This window comes from Lepeophtheirus salmonis, chromosome 4, assembly GCF_016086655.4.
Source record: "Lepeophtheirus salmonis chromosome 4, UVic_Lsal_1.4, whole genome shotgun sequence".
Classification (NCBI taxonomy): domain Eukaryota; kingdom Metazoa; phylum Arthropoda; class Copepoda; order Siphonostomatoida; family Caligidae; genus Lepeophtheirus; species Lepeophtheirus salmonis.
In genome coordinates this window covers 23,122,255-23,144,186 of record NC_052134.2, presented here as the reverse complement: position 1 = coordinate 23,144,186, position 21,932 = coordinate 23,122,255, and the positions used below count along the sequence as shown (strand labels likewise).

At 31.1% G+C, this 21,932-nt stretch overlaps 1 long non-coding RNA gene across 1 annotated transcript in view; it reads left to right on the top strand.

Annotated features, from left to right (window-relative positions):
• Positions 1 to 21,359, top strand: part of LOC139905173 (uncharacterized) — a 34,153-nt gene extending 12,794 nt beyond the window's left edge. The window contains exon 2 of the long non-coding RNA XR_011779720.1: positions 19,425 to 21,359. This is a non-coding gene — a long non-coding RNA (uncharacterized lncRNA). The remainder of the gene's footprint in view (positions 1 to 19,424) is intronic.
• The last annotated feature ends 573 nt before the right edge of the window (positions 21,360 to 21,932 follow it).

Here is a 21,932-nt window from a genome sequence, read left to right as displayed (position 1 = left end):
ATATATATATATTTAAATTTGTAAAAAGTGATGGAGAATGCATGCAGCAGATACTCATCTTAATGTATAAGTTGTGTAGTTGCTTTTCTTTTCTTCTCAATGACTAAGGATGTGTCAGGATGTTCAGGGAAAATACGTCTAAAAACTTATATATATTTTACTTTATTCTAATATCAGTTTTGTAAAATATTTTTAAACTTAAAACGATAATAAATAAATTAAATTATTATCTATTATTCAGACGAATGTATATGTATATAAATCAGAAAGGAACATTCGTGCTTGATTAGATCTAACGGCAATTCTGCCAAATATTCAAATTACTATTAAGAACAATTATTAAATTGATAGAATTAACATTACCAACAGCAAATCAGATTATATTAAGTGCCGATGGGAAGTGGTTCCCAAACGGTGTATCTTGAGGCAAGTTCAAGTGTGCCGTACGATTTATGCTAACCATGCATTATTTGCAATAGCTTATAATAATCAATATGATTGGTTTAATTAAAATAGGTGTATCAAGAAATGTATAATGTCTATTGGTGTGCATTGGGCAAAAAAAGTTTGGGAACCACTGTCTTAAGGGACATTTAATTACGAGGTATCGTACAATTTCCTAATAATCAAACCTTATCAAATATAATCAAAGTGACCAGCTACATGAGAGGAAAACTCGTCAACCGAAGACAGTAGAGAGCCACAGATACAGCATAAAAAAATATTCTAGCTTTTATTGAGACATAACTTTGACCCTCTTTTCTGGTAATCTTTAAAATTATTTTTTAACTCTCAATTTTTTTTATGTTATCTCATAAGATGCAGAAAACTGAAAAAATAATACAAATTTATATAAATGAGCAATTTTTTTGCTCTTCTAAAATGGTGAGCGCGCTCCCCCTCTCGCTCAAGAATTGTTAGCGGCGCTTACTAATGTTTCGACGATTTTCATTATATTATCAACATTTTCGATGATTGACCTACCAGATCGTGCCTCATCTTCGACGTCCAAATTAAAAGAACTAAATCGTTGGAACCGCCGCTTTGCTGTTGCATTCGATACTGTTTTGGTTCCATAACCTACACAAATTTTTTGGCCGTCTGCTCCACCTTTTCACCTTGTTCGTCGTGATACTAAAGAATTAATCACATTTAATCTTTTTAAATTCCATTTTGGTACGGTCTAACATACTTTACCAAATACAAAACTGTAAATAAACTTTTTTAAGTCTACACTTAACCTTTAACCTTTTTTTTTTAAATACAATCTATTAATTAAGAGATATATCTTACAAAAACAGCCAGAAAAAAATGTTATGAACTTTTTACTCGAAAAAAAAAAAAAAAAAAAAAAAAATAGAAGAGTTCATAATTTATTTTAATTTCATAATGTCCCGAGCAACGCTGGGCAAACCTAGTTTAGTCATTTATAAAATGAAAATTAAATTATGAATAATAAAGCGCAGGATTTTCTGGGAAAATAAATATAACCTGAAGATAGACCCCCCGCCCCAAGAGAAATTCCAGCATACCGAAAGAAACCCCCTATCAATTACATCGTAAAGTTCAAATGTCAATATAATAATACAAAAATGAATCTCATTAGATATAGTTTAAACATGTGTATTTATAACTCCAAAGAATAGAGATATTGTAATTTGAATAAAAATCCTTGAAAATAGTAGGCCACAAAAGAGCCCACATGAATTTTTTTTTGTTAGTCAATGAGCTCTTTTTTAATTAAAAACATTTTGAAGTACACCTTATAAGTAGTATTTAACTTTTTTTCTTTTGTTTTTACCTACAAAAAATACCTTAAAATAAAAATGAAAAAGGCCTATAAATTATACAGTAAATATGTTTGTTTTTATGCAAAAAAATGAATACTTATTATACCTTCATATACAAAATTATTAATTCACTGCATAGACCGTATGCAAACAGTTGAACGCGAGGATATATTTTAAACTGTTAAGCATATATTTTCATTCTGAAATAAAGTTTTTTTCATTTGAAATATCAAATTCCTGTGGATTGATTTTTTTTTCTTATTCACTGATTATTGATACAAATACATGGTTGATCCTATTTAGTGGTATACTTAATTTTATTTTTTTTAATTTATTTGTTGATTGTCTTAAAACTTAGCTTTGTGACTCAATATTCCTTGTGAAAAAGTTTCTGCTCACTTAAAAACAAATTAAAAAATGAGAACGAGTAAAAAGGTGCAACAAAGGAATAAAATTTTGAAGCTTCTCTAACGTGGCATGCCACCCTTGGACATATCTAAGGAGCTAGGGTGCCTCTGTATCATTTTTTATTGTGACAGGGACTTATTCCCCGTCACTATGGTCTTGGGCGTTGTTGCAAGCACAGGCAGAGCCTACCCTCCCTTTTTAAGGATGAGAAAGAAGTGTCGAAATGATGATCCTTACATCGAAATTTTGCTAAGTTTTTGCTACCTTGCTCTAGAGAAAACTTCAAGGACAACAGTGATTTCACGCAAGATGGAGCTTGATGTCACTGCGCCGCAAGACCCATGCCTTTCTGGATCTTTGGTGCCTCAACATGTGTCCACCCTCCTTCCCAGACGCTAATCCCTTGGACTATTTTTTTTATCGCGTCTGGCTGTGAGGGTGTGTGTTACCCCTCAAAGGAGTCTCCAGTCTCTAGAGGTTTCCATCAAGAAGGAGTTGTCCAAGCTTGAGTCTGACTACATAGACAAGGCTTGCAAGGGATTTAGGCCTCGTATTGAGATAATTATTAGAGCTGAGGGCTCACACATGAATCAAAGCATTGCAGATCACTATTTTCAGATAGTTTTGTTGCTTAAATATCTAGGAAAACCACTTGTTTCAATTTTACTCTTGAAAAAAGGAAAATAATAGAATACTAGATAAGATCAACCCTATATTAAACTATGTAAAAGAAAAATATATATAAACAAACCAGAATAATAAAATAGAAGATACATAAATACCCTTTACAGTTGAAACATAGAGCTCCTGTGTGGAAGGGCATCTAAGAAGTTGTAAATCCTTTACATTTTTATATGTAAATAAACCCCGTAAATGAAAGTGGTAACCCTGACAGATAAAAGAATGTCTTGGAAGAAAGTATCTATGACGTTTCACAAGATTATCTGCATGCTATTATGAAAGAAAGGAGAAAAAAAAAACTCCACCCCCTGTATCAAGCAAGGACATTGGCAATAAATTTTCTTTGTCAACCCTCAATTTATTTTTGTTCCCATTGGTCAGATGAAGTTGCATCCATTATAAATAAGTACACATTTTAGTACTACCATTAATCTATATAACGTAGGAAATTGAAGTATAAATCCTACATATTTTATTCATTATATTTATCTTTATTTCTGTACGTCGCTCACGACTTTTACAATCTGACAAATGCAGTCAAAATTATAGCATTTATTTTTATCAGTTCAAATCTGTTGAAATTAACTCTGTCATGTTCAATCCACTAATTGGCCGTCAGATAATACTTATTTTTTTTAAATTAGAGTCATTGAAGAAGAAAAGAACTAAGAAATATATATATTTGGAAACGGAACAAACTCAAGTTTTAAAAAAAAAAATTTTTTTAAAATATTATGTTTTCTTTTTCTTCTTCAAAGCCACGAAATGACTTTTACAAATGTTATGTCGTTCCTTATATAGGAATGAAAACTACAGTACCGTCCATTTACAGAGGCGTCTGCAGGATTTTATTGTGGAATCCATAAATTTCAAAAATCCACAGCTATTCATTTTTTTAAAAATAATTTGAAATATTATATTTTCTAGTATAAAGCAAAAGTTCTTTGATTTAGGGGAGAGGTCTACACCCCCTCCAGACACCCATGAGTTCAATCTCGGCCCAGTTCAGTCCTAAAACTTATAAAGTTAGGTCCTTGATCACGTCACTCAACTATATATTTTTTTATAAAGGATGTTTTAATATAGACATTTCAAAGGACCGATCCCAAAGACTGATAGGACCGGTGCAAAGACTGGAATGGACTGGACCGAATTTACAAGGACTAACACTTTAGTAACTGTTTGTTATTAAAATTATTGTACAAAAGAACAATGACGCAGTTTCTTATTGATCCCTTGTCTATGAATAAATATATTTTTCCGAATTTTTATTTTAGCGTGATTTCTAGGGTGTTCCATATTTATTATATAATAAAATACTACATATATAATAAAAATAAATCTGTTAGTTTAATCTTCTGTTGTATATTGATAAAAAAGTTATGTTTGAAAAGTTTTAGTATTCAAAAGCCGTTTTTGTGCCCTCTATAGCCTTTTAAAACTTTTTTCTGTCATTCTCTATTTGTGAAGAGATTCAAAAGTTTTAATATTAAATTTATAAGGCAGAATTAAAAAATTTCATTAAAGTTCATTTGGTTGAGTGATACAGAAGAATATCATTCTAATTTTTCCTTTGGAAGAAATATTAATTGAACCCCAACAAAACGCATTGGTTACTCCGACGATCGAAAACGCTGTACTGACTTTTTAAATCAAATTAAATAAGTATCAGAGTTCATTCCAAAATTTTATTGCAAGCGGCCGAAGTAATAGAATTACTGTTATGTGGAGTTCCATATTCAAATGTACATATAGCTGGATAACCGATCATAAAGGAACCCTTTTGATGGAATCCTTGGGCTAAACTTTTTCAACTTTGTTTGAATTAATTGATAGGCTGGCTGACAGCCAAACATCTACTATATCTCAAGGATTTATTATTTTCACATGAAAACAAAGTTGGATCATTGATAGTATTAAACATTTGTTGATGTTGCCAATCGTAGGAAATAATATATTAAATAGACATCCATCAATATCGATGATAAATTTAGAGAAAATCAACTTTTTCACATGATAATGCAATCAATATTTTTTTGTGCCACGCATACAATTTGATTTAAGTGGTCCAATATAAGGATAAAAGTAATAATAATCACAGCACAATAGTAAAACCTAAAACAAAATTATATCCAAATTTATATAAATCGATTCAATTACTTATAGTTGAAATCCTTACATATAATAAAGTATTGATACAATATTTGAACTGTTTTGAAAATTTTTATAGTGTTGGCTCGTGGCAGTAGTCAGAAACTTGATATTATTATTTTTTTAATCCTATGTCTCAGCCAAAATATAATTTACATAGTACTATAGTACTATCAGCTATTTCCAAAAAGTTTACATTTACTATAAAAACTGCAATTAATCATTACTTGATATTTTTTCTGTAATCCGGATTGGTAAGGGGAACATAATGTTGAATTTGCGATTCTTACATATTATTATTTATTACTGGTATTGAACTAATTATTACCTTTCGAAGTTGTGAAAAAAAATATCCCTCCTCCCTCCATAAAATATAAATTTTTTTTTTTTTGCTTTTTACTAGAAAGATTAATATTTTAAAGTTAATTCAATTTTTTTTTCCTAAATATTTAATATTCTTCTAATAACTATGTGTTTTTGAAGTTTTTCTCCATAAAATATATTTTTTTGTGACTAGCCATGGATTTTTGATTTATTTTTTTTCAAAAAATTTAAGTTTTTGCGAATAGCTATGAGTTTTTGAAATTTTTGAGAATAACCATGGGTTTGATAAAAAACCATTTCACATTAATTCAGGGGTACTCAAATTTTTTTGGGTGTTTGCCAAAATGTATATTATATGAAAAGGTCTCTGAAATTAACCTTGCTGAAAAAAGGCTTGCCAAAATAAATCATCGTTCAAATGCATGTGGCTAAAATGAGACTCGCTGATAATAATGTAGCTCAAATGAGCTGACATTTGTAGTATAATTCATACAGTATAATAATTTATATTTTGGTAATATATAGGTTTTTATTCAAATTTTCTTGGGAAGAATGAAATATCCAAGATTTATTGCCATGGTGTAAACATTTGTTTGAATGAAAAAAAAAAAATTATTAGCCCCGATCAAATAAGATGGGCCACATAGTATGAGCTAGTCTAATAAATTTTATCTTTAGTCCATTAAAATGCATAATAGCATTGATAAAGTCGATGCATGACGCAAATTTGTACGATATAAGTAGAAAAATGTGAAATATTTTTTTAATCATTTATAGAATAGGTAACATATTATCATATTTATAATAGGATTAATATAACTTACAGAACTAGGCATCTATCTTAATCAAAGTCGAAAAAATATATGTAATATGTGTGTACTTTATCTGTGTATGTAGTAGACGCACAAGCTCTTTTGAATCAATCATGTGATAAAAACAGGGAATTTACCAACAACCTTATAAAGAGTTCAAGGCTATCAAAGTACATACTTAAGTTCTAGAAACAACTACGTCATTGCCTCCTTCTAAAAAACCACACCGCCACCTAGATATGTTGTATATTTATTTATGTATTTGAACTCGCGTTTGTGCTACAAACGCGGCTTTAACTTCGTGCCATTTCTTTTCATTTTTTTAAATTAAACCCCTTTAGTGCCGACAAATTTATGTGTTTAATTTTACGCCTATTGATTAAGGTTTGAAGCAAGGCGAGTGCAAAATGTATTTTGTACTTTTGTAAGCTATAATTATTAGGTATTTTAAATTTTTGACAAAGTAATATGTGTAATATGTTAACACAAAAGCAATCTAGAAGGATTTATCTCAAAACTGGGTGTGAATTAAATTTGTATTCTTTGGCGAATATTGGTCAATTTCTATGAACAAATTATTCCTTTTAACCATTTGAATGCGTAGCAAATTGTATTTAAATGATTTTTACAATAAACGAATTAGAAAATGATAGATTATATTTGAAAAGTATCTTATTGGAGACAAATTAAGTATCTAAAATCAAATAAAGTTACTTCTCAATTTGTGGGTCACGACAACAACTAATGTCGCTAAAGGCCTTTTAAAAAGTTGATAATAAATGTTCTTGTGATATATTCTAATGTTAATATCAATATTGTCTAATTATAATTGTCAACTAAACTACAATTGGTTTTTACTATAACAAACCGAGTACCTAACATTGTGAAGTATGGATTTACTTTTATAGTTGAAGCAGGAATAAAAAAGACACAATGTGTCATTTGTAAAGAAATTACATCTGCTGAGTTAATGAGGTCCAACCATTTTGACTCTAAACAACCTAACTTTGCAGGCACGGATGCCCAGTATTTTTGAAGTACGAAGATGATGTTGTCAAAGAAAGAAACAAAAACTTGATTTTGGCGGCAAATACAATTTGTAAAATATGGAAGATATTGAAGCCTCATATTTGGTAGCTCTCAGAATTGCGAAAGCCACAAAACCTTACACTGTTACCAACGAGTTACTGCTACCAGAAACCAAAGACAATGTTCGAGTTATGCTTAGAGCTAAATATGTTAAAAAAAGAATAAAATATCTTTCTCTAATTACATCGTCAATGTCAAAGATGCAGTGAAGAAGGATCAAATCAGATAATTTATTTTCTTTGGGATCACTTCAACTTGATAAATGTTATCAAGGTGTCACAACACCAGAGAGGTTGGGAACCGCTGTATTAATCTATAGCTAAAAGTTTTAAATATCTAAACGAATTTCACAAATTTGAACAAAAAACCTATAATTGATTCAAATATGTGAATTAAATATTGGGCTGTAAGTATATTAGGGGTTTTCCTTTTGGTGTTATTGAAACTTCCGAGTTGCAGGGTCAAAATCCGTTTTTATTGATAAAGGTTTGATCAAAATTGAACAATGTTAATAGGTAGCTCACCGGCCACAAAGTTTTGAAAATTGCCACTTTAAAAAAAAGTGACTTCTTTCTCCATTATCGTGGAAACACTTCACGATGCAACTTTTATGTTATATAACTTTTAGAAAATAATTTAATTTACTTTAAGAAAATTATTTGTTCGTTTAGGCCAAAAGATATATTGTTTGAATTACAGTGCAAAATATTTGAAAAGAAAACTAATACATATATTTTTTTGCTACAAAATATGAAGATTTTGTTGGATTGCTGTAATATAAAAGTATATCGGGAGAATAGCTTTTACTACTATGACTTCCTTTAATCAACTCACTAAAGAGTTATATATTATATACATACACGAGACTCAATATAAACAAACAAGGACAAATATATATACGGACTACTTCAATCATGAAACACTAAACGTATATATATACAGATCAGCATTTACATAATTATAATACTAACACCTCCACTTCAATGCAGATCATTCAAACTAATAATTCCTAGAAGGTTGAACAATTTAACAAATTTAACTTTAGACAGACCTTTTGTTAGCATATCAGCCACCATATCTTCACTCCGACAGTAGGAGTGTAATCTTGTTTGCCTCCACTAGTTCTCTGGTGAAATGATATCTTATATCAATATGCTTTGCTCTACCATGATATTGGGGGCTCTTAGTCAAGCTTATGGTCGACTGATTGTCTTCAAAAATCACTGTAGGACTATCACAAGATCTTTCAATATTGCACAATAAATTTTGAATCCAAATGCATTCTTGTGATGCAGCAGAAAGAGCCATATATTCTGCTTCTACAGTCAATAATGCAACCGACTTTTGTTTTTGACTTTTCCAAGATATAGGTCCTTCATTGTATAGAAAAATATAACCACTTGTTGACTTCCTATCATCATGATCTCCAGCCCAATCAGAATCTGAAAATCCTACGAGCTCTCCTTCATTACTTTTTCTATAACAAAGACCAAGATTCTTCTTGTTCTTCAAATAATGAAGGATTCTTTTCAGAGCAACCCAATATTCGGATCCAGGAGCATCCCAATAACGGGCAAGCGCTCCAACTGCAAATGCTAAATTTGGTCTTGTTCGAGTAGATAAGTAGATGAGACTACCAAGAATTGATCTATATTCAATAGGTTTTACTATTTCTTCATCCACAACTTTTGTCAGCTTTGTTTCTAAAGCTACAGGGGTTTCCACCGTTTTGCTATCTTCAAATCCAGTTCTTTCAAGTATGTTCAGACAAAATGTTGACTCACCAATCCATATATATCCATTTCTCCTATCTTTAAATACATTTATTCCAAGAAAATATCGCACAGGTTTTCCATCAGTAGTCACAAACTTAGAGTTAATCTTCTTCTTTACATCAATTAATTTGTCTTCAGAACCAATGAGTAAAATATAATCTACATACAGGGCAACAAATACTTTTCCTTTCATAGTAAACAGACATGGATCTTCTTTTGTCTGCTCAAAACCGATTTGTTTTAAATGTTGACCTAATGTAAAATTCCAACATCTAGGAGCTTGCTTTAATGCATACAAACTTTTCTTCAATTTACAGACCAATTTTTCATTTAGAGGTTCAACGAATCCCTCAGGTTGTTCAACATACACGTTTTCAGTTATTTCGCCATTAAGAAATGGAGTTTTCACATCAACCTGATGTACTTGAAGCCCTTCTCCAGCAGCTATTGCTAAAAGCAAACGTACAGTTTCAAACCTAATTACAGGACTGAAAGTTTCATCATAATCTTCTCCATATCTTCGAGAATAACCTCTCGCCACAAGCCGTGCCTTGAATCTTGCATGTCTATTTTCTTCATCTTTCTTCAATTTAAATACCCATTTAGTTTTTATGACACTTCTTTTATCAGGACGTTCTACCAAATCCCAAGCATCATTTTTCTTCAAGGACGTAAGTTCCTCCATTATAGCCTTCTTCCACTCTGTTGCATCCGAACTTTGTAGAGCCTCTTCCAGTGACTTTGGATCTTCGTGTAACACATATGCTTTTTCTCCAAACCGATCTGGTTGTTTCTTTTCTCTTGTAGATCTTCTGAGTTTTTGCACACTATCTTCAATCTTTTGAGGAGAACGATAGCCGATATCATCCTCTGAATTTGCTTCATCATTTGAGTTCTCAAATACTATCACTTTCTTGACAAGCTCAGGATCACAATCATATTCATTTAAACCTATGATATTTTCATCAAAAATAACATCTCTACTATCAATAATTTTCCCACTCTTTGGTTCATATAATTTATAGCCTTCCATTTGTTCTCCATATCCCAACAACACCATTCTTTTTCCCTTGAAGTCCAGCTTTTGACGACTCTCTCTAGGTATATAAACATGACTACAACATCCAATTCTGCTTAGATGTACCAAATCAGGCTTCTTACAATTCCAAACTTCATAAGGGGTATTCCCTTCAACTGCTTTAGTAGGACATCGCTTACGAATATAAGCAGCAGTTCTCACTAATTCAGCCCAAAATTTCTTGGCTAAACCACTATCAGATAATATTGCACGCACTGACTCTATTAATGTTCTATTCATTCTTTCTGATACACCATTCTGTTGAGGATTCCTTGGTACAGTGAGTTCTCTCTTGATGCCTTCACTTACCAAATATTCACTGAATTCTTTGGATGTGTACTCTCCTCCATTATCAGAACGTATGTAGACATTTCACATTTTTTCCAGTTTCTTTCTCCACCATGACCTTCCAGTACTTGAATTTTATTACGGCTTCATCTTTATGCTTCAGAATATATATCCAAGTATTTCTCGATTTGTCATCAATGAAGGCAATAAAGTAATGATATTCACTCAGCGAAGGGGTCTGTATGCGTCCAGACAAATCCGAATGAATTAATTCCAGAACATCTTTAGCTCTTCTCATTGATTGGCGTGGAAACGGTCTCTTACTAAGTTTACCCTCAATGCAAGGTTAACAAAAAAATGATGGGATGGAATTTCCATTGAACCTATACCTTTGACTAGGTATTTTTTTAACTATTTCTCGGATTCCAGATACGCCAATGTGTCCAAGGCGTCGATGCCACTTTTCAAAATCAGTCCCTTTGGACATATTAATTCTTTATTTCATTTTTCGACATATAAGATAATACAGACCATCACTATTAATGCTTCGTCCAACGACTTTATCTGACTAATATATAAAACATTGATCTCCTTTGAAGGAAATTGAAGCTCCTCTTTCAGACGCTTTTGAAATACTTAAAAGGTTAAACGATAATTCTGGTACATATAATACATCATGAAATGTGCATGGTCTATCCAAAGTATCAGTCGTAATATTTACATTGCCAATTCCAATGACCCTCAACGACCTTCCATCTCCAAGTGTTATATTCATGGACTCTTCTTTCATTGTTTTTATCTCTTTAAAAATACTTTTATGACAACACATATGACTCGTTGCACCTGAATCAATAATCCATTCCTTTGAATTAAACTTATCTAATAAGGCAAATTGGTTTATTGTAAGTCGGTAATCTTCTGATTCAGAGCCTTTACACTTTGCCACTTTGTTTATTTTATGACCTTTCTTCAACCCATGGGGAAACTGACCCATAAAATTTCTCATTTGGTAACAATCCCTCTTCTTGTGTCCAGGTTTGCCACAACTAAAACATTTAAGCAAGCGTCCGCTCCCAGGGCTAAGCCCTTTTCAGGTTCTCTTGAAGTATTATCTTCAAGCTTCCTCTCTGTATTCAAGTTCTGCTCCACGACTATATCCCATTTAGGTATCTCAGGATGAGCCTCGAATGCCGTCAGAAGCATGTTAAAATCTTTAGGAAGACTCGCTAACAGATACAGAACTTTGTCTTCTTCATCAACCTTGCTCCCTATTACAGCAAGTTCATCAAATATTTCCGTCATTTTCTTGACATGACCTTGAACACTTTCACCGTCTTTCAACTGACAAGCAACCAACTTCTTCCGTAATTCTAGTTTATTTGCCCAAGTTTGCTTTTAAATTCATTTTGCAGTCGACTCCAAACCTCACAGGGATCCGTTGCTTCACCGACTAAGTATAATAGAGTTGTATCTATTGCTAATACTATAATAGCAAGGGCTTTGTCTTTACGAACTCTAAACGTAACATCTTCACAGCCATTATGTTAGGCTCCGTTTCTTCTCCCGTGACAATTTTCTACAGATTATTCTTCATCAGTGCCATGCGACACTGAATTTTCCAAGTGGGATAGTTAGATCCTTTAAGGGGAACGATGGACATTCTATCTACGGACATATCAATTTATATACACCTCACTAATAAATTCATGCACAACAGAAAGGTATCTGGGCCCATAACCTGTTGGATTGTTGTAATATAAAAGGATATCGGGAGAATAACTTTTACTACTATGACTTCCTTTAATCAACTCACTAAAGAGTCATATATTATATAAATTGTCGCCAAAATATTTTTCTACAAAAGACAACACAAAATATACATTTTTTAACTTTTTTATTGAAACTTAAAAGTATGACGAGGATATAGGTATAGAGTAGCCATTCATTCGATATAATCACCGTTGGCATCAATAACGGCCTCAATATGGCCTCTGAACCGGCCGCAGGCTCTTCTGACCATCTCATTGTCCATGTTGCCGAATACCTCCTTGATGGAGTCCATCAGGCTGGCCTTGGTACTATAGGGATGTATGTTGGTATGTCTCTCGACATAGCCCCAGACAAAATAGTCCAAAGGATTAAGGTCGGGAGAGTTAGGAGGCCACAAATCTTTGGTTACGACGTCATAACAGTTCTCGGTTAACCACTGCATGGAGATTTTTGAAACATGGCAGGGTGCTGAGTCCTGTTGCCACACCCAGGGCCTGTCTCCGGCCTTCATGGACCTGGTAAGGTCATCTTCAACCATCTTCTTCACCTTGTGGACAAAGTCGGTGTCCCGACAAAGAGTGCCCTCTTTATGGTGGCATCAACATCCCAGGTGTCCTCTAGCTTCTTACGGATACGCTGAATAGTCCGTAAATTCACTCCTAAGGTTGAAGCAATCGTTGAATTGGAGATTTCACCTCCATTATTAACCAATGCCATGACTACGGCGGACCTCGAAAGCTCCTCTTTCCAATTATAGCTCTTTATCTCCTCATATGATGCGGCATGATGCTAACTGCACTACGTATCGTCAGCTGACGAGAATAGCTTTCCTATTCGGGTACCGGTTCTTTATTTGATAAGGTCGTCTTCAAGTTATCAAGGTTTAAAGTAGGCAACAATTTGATCCCCGCTCCCTGTACATACACGAGACTCAATATAAACAAACAAGGACAAATATATATACGGACTACTTCAATCATAAAACACTAAACGTATATATATACAGATCAGCATTTACATAATTATATTACTAACAGATTTTTCTTTCAATATTTTTGTTTTGTTAAATTGTTCAAGTCTTAGAGTGACAATGAGTTCTTTTTGATAAAAACAAAAATACAATGGGTAATTTGTATGTCAAATTGACCAATGTTTAGAGGTAGATCAACAGTATTAAAAATTCATAATTTATACACAATTATTATTTGGTTTGTTTTGTGCAATACATATTTTATTACGTTATAACTTTTTTGACATTAGATAATTTATATTCTAAAAATAATAATTTATACTCTATGAAGCGCAATTATACAATATACATTCCAGGTGTAGAAAAAGTAATTAGACGTTCTAAAATTTAGTTTGGAATAGGTGTTGCTGATTAAATATTAAAGTTCTCATAATTTTTAATTAGCTTATATTCTAAGCCTTTGATTGATACACATGTTGTGAACAAAAGTTTTGTATACGTAGTGATGGAGGAAGAAGAGCCATCATAAGCAATATAATCCGCACTGGGAGGTGCGGATTATATTTTGGTTTCCTCTTGGATACCGGTTACCTCAAGGTGATCACTTGATAATATTGAAAGCAAATGTGGTCCCATCGACCATAACGACTATTAAGAATATTTTTTTAAGGTGTAGGTCCATCTTTTGATACTCTTCAACGACTTTTAATAACAATTAAAGCTGCTATTCGCCTGTTGTTAGCGATTCACTATATTATTTAATGAGTGTCACTCCACGTCCTTCTTGGTTATTGATAACTTTAAAAACCTCAATTATTTCAAAAGATTTTCTTATAATCATAGTGACTTGGCCATAATTTTTGGATCGAATGAAAAAAAAACTCTTCTGGGAGTTTCAGCATCTGAATGATATTGTTTGTTTTGTTTGTAGCAAAGTCTTATAATTTTTTTATTTTTTTTTTGATAAAATTGTCGTTTGAATTTTGGTCTTATTTTTCCATATTTTTCATAACGAATAATATGTCTTTTTAGGTGCCAAGTTAACTCAATTATCAAATAGAATGAAAACATCAAGCTTTTCAGAGAAATACCCTAAATCCTTACAAATTTTTTTGAGATGTTGTTTTTGAAATTAGACTTGTGATTTCGGAATAATTATGTAATGATTTCAAACTATTCAAATGAATCATCTGAGGCTGTAGGCTTTCGAATATATTCGCACAATAAAAATTCAAATATTTCACAATCCTTGTTCCTCTTTAATTTAATTTACTACTTAGTTTAATGACCAAAAATTGTGAGGAAATCATCTAATAAAAGAATTCGTAGAAGCTGTTTATTGGCAAAATTGAAAATTTCTTACCGTTTATCTAATGTCTGACATGTTATTTTACTATTTAGAACTCCAAGCTCATAATTAGTGTCGTTTGCATCTTTTTGGAATCTTTTAAAGATTAGAATATCGGTAGAGGAAGTATTTCCCAAGCATACTTTTCCTCAAAAACTCGATATTTCTATAATACTAATGTTTCATCATTCTTGCATTCTTTTTTTAAATTCGAAATGATGATATAGGAAATATCAAAAATCCATTTGTGATAAAGGAAATTTATTCCCCGTCAATTTGGAATCAAATATGTCAGTAAAATATAGCTGACTTTGAGATCGTGTAGAATTTTCCAAAGTATCTGTCTTTGCACTTTGACATTTAAACTACTTTTGTTAAATATACTATGATCCTACTTAACTTCTTCTTTATCAAAAATATTCCATTAATATTTCTCCTTTCTATCTTTTTAAAATTATCACCCTTCGTAATGAACTTTTAAGGAAACTACAAAGTATTGATTAATATTATTTGTTCCTTAATATTTTTCTGCTTTTATAATTAATAATTGTAGTACGTAGATAGTTCTATACTGAACAGTTTTAAATTGTAATCAAAAGTAAATCAGCGGGGATGTTTTTTTCCACTTAGGATGACCGTGCAATCATCTACCTTGAAAATTTAAATAGATGGAATAGTTAAAATATGATACAAAGTTTAAATGACAGAGATAAAATAATCATTGAACTGTTAATCATTTAAATAAATACGTTTTAGGGTTTGGAAGGTAAACAAGAGTTATCGTTCAATTTTTTCTTTAGCATCAATGAGTTATGATCTGATATTTAATATTTTTATTAGAAATACTAAGGTAAGATTGATTCGTTTGATAAAACAATTAAGCTTCTTTCAATAATTTTTGACCTTTTATGCATTATAAATTATTGATGAGGCCATGTCAATATTGATTAATATTTATGCTGATATACTATATCTATCTTATTTTGCATGAATCGTTTCAAATAACTAAGGCGCATCAATCATTTTCACACCTTTTTTGGCATTTACAGAATGTATTGAATTTGTTGCAAAATAATTTGCAATATTATTTAACATCGTGAGTATATTTTATTAACCATTGGTTATATCAAAATATTTTGACATATGTATTGCAATCAAAATTGAAAATACTAAAACAAATATATATTTTGGTCATTTTGCAACGAATTTTCAAGTCTGCTTATTTGAGACATTGTCCTTGATGGCCCATTATAAATGGCTCAACGTAAGATTACGTAAATAATTCAATAATTATAAAACATTTGGTTGAACATATTTAAAAAAGTATTTTTGGTTTTGTTGTTTTACAAGAGACGTAGCAACAAATAACTTCATAACTATAGTACTTATTTATCTTACATTAATTTTTGCTTTATTTTATATGGTAAATAATGATACAATATGGGAGGAGGGCGGATAGACATAGCGGATACCGAGAAGCTAGAGAGGGGAGGGGGTATGTTTGAAATCATCCAAGTCTGCCAACAACAGCGTCCCTCATTCATCAAAAGGATGATACCCAAAAATATCTCAGACTTTAAGTTAAAAAAAAAGAAAAATAAATAAATATTAAACCTATGTTAGAACTAGCATTTCTGTACCATACCTTACCTCAAATTTTATAAATGGCTTCAAATCTCTATAAAATGTAGTAGGATCCTTTATAATGAATACAATTTTCTTATTTCTTGTAAAATGTATTTTTTTTTTTTTGAATAATTCGTAAATATTTCAAAATTGGCGAATTTGATTAATGTGTTCACTCTTAAGTTTTTTCTTTCTTTTCCTATTTCCTTTTTTTTCAATTGAAGGTGAATGTTTTGCACCTAATGTAATATCACCTATTATTATTACATCCCACTCAGCTACATCAAAATTAATTACTAAATTTTTGTTAAAATAAAAAAATAGACTAAACTATAACTTTTTGACTATAACAAATTAAATCTTTGTATAAGATTAAGCAGCTTTTTCCGTTTTGAAATCATATTTAAAATCCTAAAAAAAGATGGATCCACATGATACAATTCAAAATCAAAGAAGAACAGGGTTAACTATTCAATTAATTCAATAATGTTTGATAAATGATTAATCAATTATATAGATATTACTTTCCTTTTTCGTCTTCTCCTAGTTGCATAATTAACCTGCTCATTCTAGCTCATTATTAGATGGAATGATATTTATAGAAGTAAAAAAGTGAACATTATGTAGAGTCCATTATTATACAATTTTAATTTCTACATGTACAAGTTGTAATTTTATTGTACGAGTTATAACATTTTCAATTGTATCCTTGCACACATTTTTACATCTGTATTGATCATACTAAGTTGTTGGGGGGGTATGGGGGGGTTAACAAGAAATAAAAATTATTGTAAGCTTTGCTTTTCATAAAAAGCAAAATAATTATAAGCCCTCTGTCATATGAACCAGACTATAATTTTCACTAAGATCTTTGCCCTAATCCAGGCGCTCCTTAACTTCAATAGTATTTCAAGGATTAAGGAAAATGTTACAAAAGTTTTATTTATTTATTGAAATAAGCTTACAATTATATATTTGTAATTAATAATGGGGAACAAATCAATATGTAATTTGAATTTAAATGTTCAAATAATCTAATAATATTCATGACGTAAGAATGAGCTTACTAATATATTTTTATCTTAAGAAAGTATCACCTACCAACCTATGTAATTATTTTACCAACCTATGTAATTATTTATACCCATACATTTAATCATCTTTTTTTAATAGTTTCAACTATTTTAAGATGGACTGAAGCATATAGACAAGACCTGTTAAATATTAACATAAAATCTCTATTAAGGCGTATTTAACAGTCAATTTTGCACGAAATTTATCCCAGCTATAATTGGCTGTTTTTGGACTCTGGCCCCCTCACATATTCAATCATGTAATCTTAACCCTGATTTCATCAAATTCATATTTTATCTCCAAAAAGAGAGCCTAAACAAGGAGGGGTTTGGCAAATAGATTTTCACAGGAAAAATATCTCTTATTCAGTTTTTCAAAAAAAGGTAAAAGCCAGCAATTTTTGATGTGGTAATCAAGGTGGACCAACATTCAAACCCTGTGACTATGAATTGTCGTCTAAGCTGATGAGGAAGGTTAATAAGTCTTCCAACAAAAGCCTTGCCTCCCTAAAGTGATCCATTAAGCGAAAAATGGTCATCTTTTTTATGTTTAGTTTACCTGCACGTTTTCCACACTCCATCGTCGCCTGGGCTCAGTGATTAAAGCTAATGGCGGCCATATCGAGTAAAAAGTGTACAAAAGGGGTACCAGAAAATTATTATTGTTTAAAATTCTCTCCTCTAATTTAAAAATTATGGATCTTAAAAGTTTTGTGTAAATACTTCAACCCAGCTCTGTAATTTCAGGTGAATCTATGTCACCTATGAATATTTGACTTACAGATTGTATGTACATAAATAACTTATAATAGAAAATACATACATTGATTTATACTTCTCCACAAAAGTGTTTTATTTTTATTTTTGGTAGATGTCATATTTTTGTTATCCTAATAACTCAAGTACATATTAAGAGAGAATAATGAGTCACGACATCCACCTATAAATACATTATCATAAATTCACTTTTGGGAGGTCCTGAGGCTGTCATTATATTTGCATACACTTTTGTCAACTCTATTATTTAATACGAAATAAGAGCAGTTCCATCATCTCTAAACATTGTTGATTTGACATGTGCTAAACATTCATACTCTTACCATAAGATTTTGGCAAGATAGATTATATCTATGCATTTTTCTGATATGAAGATTGATAATAACATTTATAAAATAAAATCTTTGCAAATGTTGACTTCTGTACGAAGGAGCTAAGTATGTGATTCCATATGAATATGTAGTAGAACTTTATGCATCGTAATTAAAAAGTCTTCTCATCAACCGACAATTTCAATTTTGCAAAATCAAAAAAAACCTGTAATTTTGTTTATTTATACCGAGTGTCAGATAACTATTTCCTCATTATTTAAATGGCTATAATTAGAGATTTACCATGAATGTAGATAAATAGCATTTTATATGATTAGTTTTAATCCAATAAGATCGCAGAGAAGATATTGATAAATAATTACACAAAGTCACTGAATCCTTCCCCACAAGGCACTCTCAAACTTAAATCATCAAAAAGATTGGTGTAGACAGGAAGAATTTTCACAACTTCTCTGATTGTAATCTTGCTCTGGATTTCAAGATTATGCACCTGCCTTATAATGTTACTGTAACCCATTATGAAGTAGGGCCAAGTGATCAGCATGTTAAATTGATGAAAAAAACCAATATGACTACTGTTACCGAGCCCATTTTGAGGGCGGACGCAACCTCAATACTTATTCCTTTATACAATCTGCGAAAAATGGACAAAACGATTATGATGAAGGCCTACATTGGCTTCAGGATCCATTTGGAGACTATTTTTGGAGTTTAGGGTTCTAAGTTATAGCCAACACACTTTCTTAAACCAAAGTGTGTAATATTTTGGAATTTTTGAAACTTAAAACAGGGACGTGAATTTTTTTGTCTGTTTATGCAGAGTTTGGAAGTTATTTTTTATTTTTCTGTTTCTAATTTGTGTGCACCAGGATTCTATAAAGAAAATTATAGTTTTAAAAAAATAAAAAAGTTAAATACCTACAGGGTGAGTACTCAAAAATTAGAAAATTTGAGAAAGTCGTTTTCACTTCTCCATATTTTTATTTTGTAAAATTTTTATGTCAAACTTTCAAAGCAAAAGTTAGTAATTTAAATTTTTTCTACACTTTCTATTTTCTTTATATGTCTCCCTCCATTCTTAATTGTGGCTTCAATACGGGGACGAACCGAAGCATAGATGGTCTTGATAAAGTCCGAGGACAAGTTGTCGGGTGAGGACAAGGCCAGAAGTTTACTGTCAAGAAGGCATCTATGTTCTTCTTGCAAAAATGCTGCACCTTCTTTGACGTGTGTGCCTAGGTGCTGGTTTGGGTAAACTCATAAACCTAGTTTTATTGCAAAAAAAAATATTTTTTAGTGTGTTTATATAATATTCTAAGTTTTAGAACGAAACTCACCCGTATAAAACCTAGTAATTAAATAATTGTCACTGATGATTATATTTGCTTTCGTTGGTGTTATGATTTTTTTAATATGTTATTGTTGAGAGATATTGTTTGTTTCCCTTTTATAAAATACAAAGTTAATATGTTGATGATGTTCTAATTATCGATAGTATTTACTTGTAGAGCCAGTACCTTGAAGAAAGAAAAAAGATATGGCAATCGTATTGTTCGTTTTTTGTTTTTTGTTACCTTGTAATAATAAATATTTATTTGATGGAGCAAATTATAACTTTACATCTGTAGATACGATTTAATATGTGGAATAAAAATATGAAAATAACAAAAAAAGCCTTTCAGTTGTTTAAATGTTGCATAGTATTTGAAGTAGAAATATTACATGAACACATTATAAAGGTTTGTCTATATTTACTATGACAAAATCCCATCTTCCACTCCTTTTTTTTAATTTATCTTGACTAGTGGTGATACACAATGCCTATTAAGGTTGATTTAAATTCAATGCTTATAAGATAAAAATAAATTATCCTTCTTAATACAAGTGAATCATTTAAAATGCAAATATTGAAATTTGTAAAATAACGTGCAAAGAAAAAAAACTAAAATAATTAAGTAAACCATAAATGTAAAGAATATATATATATGTATACGTGTCACATAAGAAAGGAATTAACTTAAAATCGTTTGAGGTCTGCTTCACTTCCCTGGCGAAAGCAAAAAGGTATTTTAGTCCAAAGGTTTATGCTTAAAGATGTCAATCTTTGATTTTAAATGGCAGATGGTATTGTGAGTGGAGAGTCTTATTTTGTGGAAGAGGTAGCTTTTATTGAGTATCCAGGTTGGGAGAAATAGGTTAATCTTTTTGCTTAAAATTCGGTGTAGTGTAATTATATCTTTAATATCATGTCTATGCGACAAATGGATGATTATTGATCTTTTGATTTGGCATTCAGAGTTCTCGTTATCTCCCAATTATGGAAAAAAGGACACAAACCTGGGTAGTACCTTTTCTAAGGACTTAATCAAGTAGTTCCTTGAAGGATTCCAGATCTCAGATACGTCTTTAAAATCGGGAGGACATAAAGTTGACTATAAACGATGTGTCACGAGTTTGGAAGCTTCTTTTAATAATTCCCGAATTTAATCTTAAACCTCAGATCCCTTTCTTAGTCTAAGTAATTATCTACCACCTTAAGACTTGGGTGAATGAACACTTTTTTGGAGAAAGGAAGCCGGACACATTTATTAACATTAATAGGAATTCTCCAAGTAACAGTTCAGTTAATAATTTTGGTATAGAGATCACTGACAGAGTTTTAATCAGAACAGTTGATTTTGGAAAATAATTGCTAGATATTTTTTAAGAGAAGAACAATTGTATGGATAAAAAAAAAGGATGAATGCATTTTCCTTTAGGGAGTTGTTAAAATTTACAAGATGATGTTAAAAGAGGTAAAAAGAGTATAAAATATTAAAGCATTCTAAACATTGTCTACTAAAATATAACTTCTAGTATGATGATATTTGACTATCTTAAAATTTATTGTCACTCTAGTTTAAAGCCCGATCCAACATCCATCTAACAAATTCTGATATAATTAAGGAGATAAAACTAATTTGAAATCATCTCACGTAAACCAACCTTGAAAACATACTAAAGTTTGCAAAAAAATACATAACACGCCGTTACCACGCAACTTTTACTTTAAAAAGAAAAAGAAAAACCAGTTGATAATTATCCAATTATTCACTACTATAAAATTATTATTCACAGCTTTATAAATGATAATTCTAATGCAACAAATCAACGTTCAGAACCCGAATTAGGAGAAAAGAAGCAGAAATATCGACAGCTGAAAATAAAATAAACTGTATATTTTTGTGTTAAACGCCGTAATCAAAATAGTATTCATAAACAACGTCCAATACATTTTTTTGTCAGCTGACTATTATTCCTATCCCTGGAGGAGTACAAAGCTGGTCTTCGGAGTCAGTGCCTTTTTTGGTAGAGTCGGAAAATTTATACCAACTCCGACTCCGGCTAAAAAAATTATTATAATTTATTTAAATAAAACTTAAATATAATATAATGCTTAGAGTGAATATTTGTTAACTTTTCCCCATAAGGGTTATAAATTATAGGTATTAAGTTCTATTAATTTTTGACACTTGCAAGTTAACTCAGTTAAAAGTTAACTTCACAAATTCAAAACGTACTCTATAGTCTATACAATACTAATCCTCGAACATATCTAAAAGCTAAATTATTATGTTGGGTAGAGCATAGCCACTGTCCT